This window comes from Beta vulgaris, chromosome 1 (genome assembly GCF_026745355.1).
Source record: "Beta vulgaris subsp. vulgaris cultivar EL10 chromosome 1, EL10.2, whole genome shotgun sequence".
NCBI classification, from domain to species: Eukaryota; Viridiplantae; Streptophyta; class Magnoliopsida; order Caryophyllales; family Amaranthaceae; genus Beta; species Beta vulgaris.
This window is the reverse complement of record NC_079202.1, coordinates 12,875,767-12,878,154: the sequence shown is the minus strand read 5'-3', so window position 1 is coordinate 12,878,154 and position 2,388 is coordinate 12,875,767. Positions and strand designations below refer to the sequence as shown.

Below are 2,388 nucleotides of genomic sequence, written 5' to 3'. Positions count from 1 at the left end.
TTAATTGGAGTTTTTAGTTATTTTTACTAGCTTTTAGCTCTTAATTTCATATTATGTATTTTCTTTGTTTTGTTAATTTATAGATTGTTTAGTTTAATTCTCTATTTTTCTTTCCTTTTAGTTATTATTATTTGTACATGTCTCGTTTCTCCCTCCATGTTTGGTTGTGCTTGTAGGTGAGCTTGTTGGAGCTATAATGTGCAATTTGGAATTATCATGTACAAGGCATATCCTACACCACACCATGACTATTATCCTACACCACATCATCCCAACCCCAATACACTACCACCACCATCTTCCTCCACCCACATACACCAACAGCAGCCACTCAACTGCTGCCTATCACTCCACCGCAGCACCACCATCACCCACGTCAGACACCACCTCCGCAATCCGTCCAAGCCAAAAGGGAGCGGGCGCTCCTCTGTTAAACGGAGCGGTCGCTCCATTTGAATTTACCACAAAACAGAATGGTAGGCAGAAACTATGAGCGACCCATGAGCGATCACGGAGCGGGCGCTCAAAGAAACGTGCTTAAAGACTCATTAAACAAATCAAGGGTTGTGATTTATTGGATCTAATTTATGGAAAAAAATCATTGGGAAGAATCAAACGGTCATGATTTCTTGAGCGAAGGATAGACGATGGTGAATGACGTTGATGAAGATTTACGATGATGATGGACCATGGATGATGAGTGATGAATTGATGATGCACCGCGAAGAAGACGATAAATAGGAAATGAGGTCTGATGCTTTTGGGGGTTTTTAACCTTTTTCATTTTCTTTCTTTGACTTTTCTTTTTCCCTGTATACTTCATTTTCTTTTCTTTTCTTTTCTTTCTTTCTTTCATTTTCTTTCTTTTTTTATTTTCTTTATTTCATTTTGTTTTTATTTTCTTCTCCTTTTTCTTTCTTTCCTTTTTATTTGGAGGAGTATAAATATTTTAAGTGATCTTTTTGAAAGGGAGTTTTTCTTTTTAGCCTAGTTTTATTTTTTCACCACTCTTAGGTGTTGTTTGGTTGGAAGCTATTTCCCTTGGAAATACAAATTCCAAGGAAATACATTATAGGTGTTGTGTTTGGTTGGAGGAAAATAGGAGAAGCATAGGAAATACAAATTCCAAGGGAAATAGAATTTCCCATGAAACATGGGAAATCACTCACCAAGCCCCCCTTGGTGAGTAATTTCCTAGGAAATGCAATTTCCTATGGTGGCAACCAAACAATTTTGTCTAATTCCTAGGAAATTAACAAGGGAAAGAATTTCCCATGAAATGTAAATTCCCATTGGAAATTACTTCCCATGTGAACCAAACGAGGCCTTAGTTTTAGACTTTTTAGGGTTTTAAGGAGGTTTAGCCTCCATAGATAAGTTTAGGAAGAAAAGGGAGAAAACTCAAAGAAAGATGGAAGATTGTAGATTCAAGGGTGACATTTGTATCGAAACTTTCAACCATTAATCAATGAGCATTTCTTACTCTTTCTCCTCTTTTATTGTTTTATTTTCATTGTTTTTCTTAGATTAGTTGTTCTTGATTAGTTTAATTATTTATGATTTATTTTATTTAGTTTAATGTTAGATTAATGATTATTATCATGTTATTAAAGTTTAATTTCTCTAAAGTCCTCATTTTTGTATTTATGGAGTAGTTTGTTGGTTAGGGTTTGGCTGAAAACCCAACCATGACTGAATTGGGCATTTGAAATTGGATTTTAGAGATTTTTGTGATTAAATTATTGCTTGTTTAGCTCTTCTAATCTATGTTGCATTCTCTTTGATCACTTGAATGTTGTATTAGATGGAGTTGATTGATTTAGGTTGGCATGAGAGTGTGACCTATTGATTTCTATTATTGACTTGGGTTACATTGAACTCGGGATATGTTAGTAATGGATGAGAGTCCTTATTTGATGTCTTTGAGGATTTCTTCGCCTATGAGAGTAGGATGGGAGTTGTGTGTTGGGTCAATAGCTAATTCAAGTAGTGTTCATGTATTATCTCTATGTTTGATATTCTTATGCCTATTTCATGATTAATTGGTGTTTAATCCCATCTCCTAACTTTAGTTATCTTTGATATTTAGCTTTTTCGTAGTTCTTAGTTGGTTATTGACAATTTTCGACTTGATTCCGGCCTAGCTTATTGTTTTATGAATACATTTTGGTGTTCCTTAGCCCCTGTGGATTTCGACCCTTACTTATCACTTTACCTAGTTTAGTGATTTAGTTAGGTTTTGTTTGATTTTAGGAGGCTAGTAACGACCTAGCATTTCCTATATCACAAGCATAATCTTCTTTTCCCGGAACTTGGAACCCATCTAGTTGTGTCATATAAATCTCTTCTTCCAACTCCCCATGTAGGAAAGCTGTTTTCACATCTAGT

The 2,388-nt window shown here is 35.2% G+C and overlaps 1 long non-coding RNA gene across 1 annotated transcript; it reads left to right on the top strand.

Annotated features, from left to right (window-relative positions):
• The first annotated feature begins 913 nt into the window (after window positions 1-913).
• Window positions 914-1,482, top strand: LOC125498263 (uncharacterized). The gene is made up of 2 exons (XR_007275126.2): window positions 914-1,014; window positions 1,332-1,482. It is a non-coding gene; the product is annotated as an uncharacterized LOC125498263 (long non-coding RNA).
• Window positions 1,483-2,388: the final 906 nt, after the last annotated feature.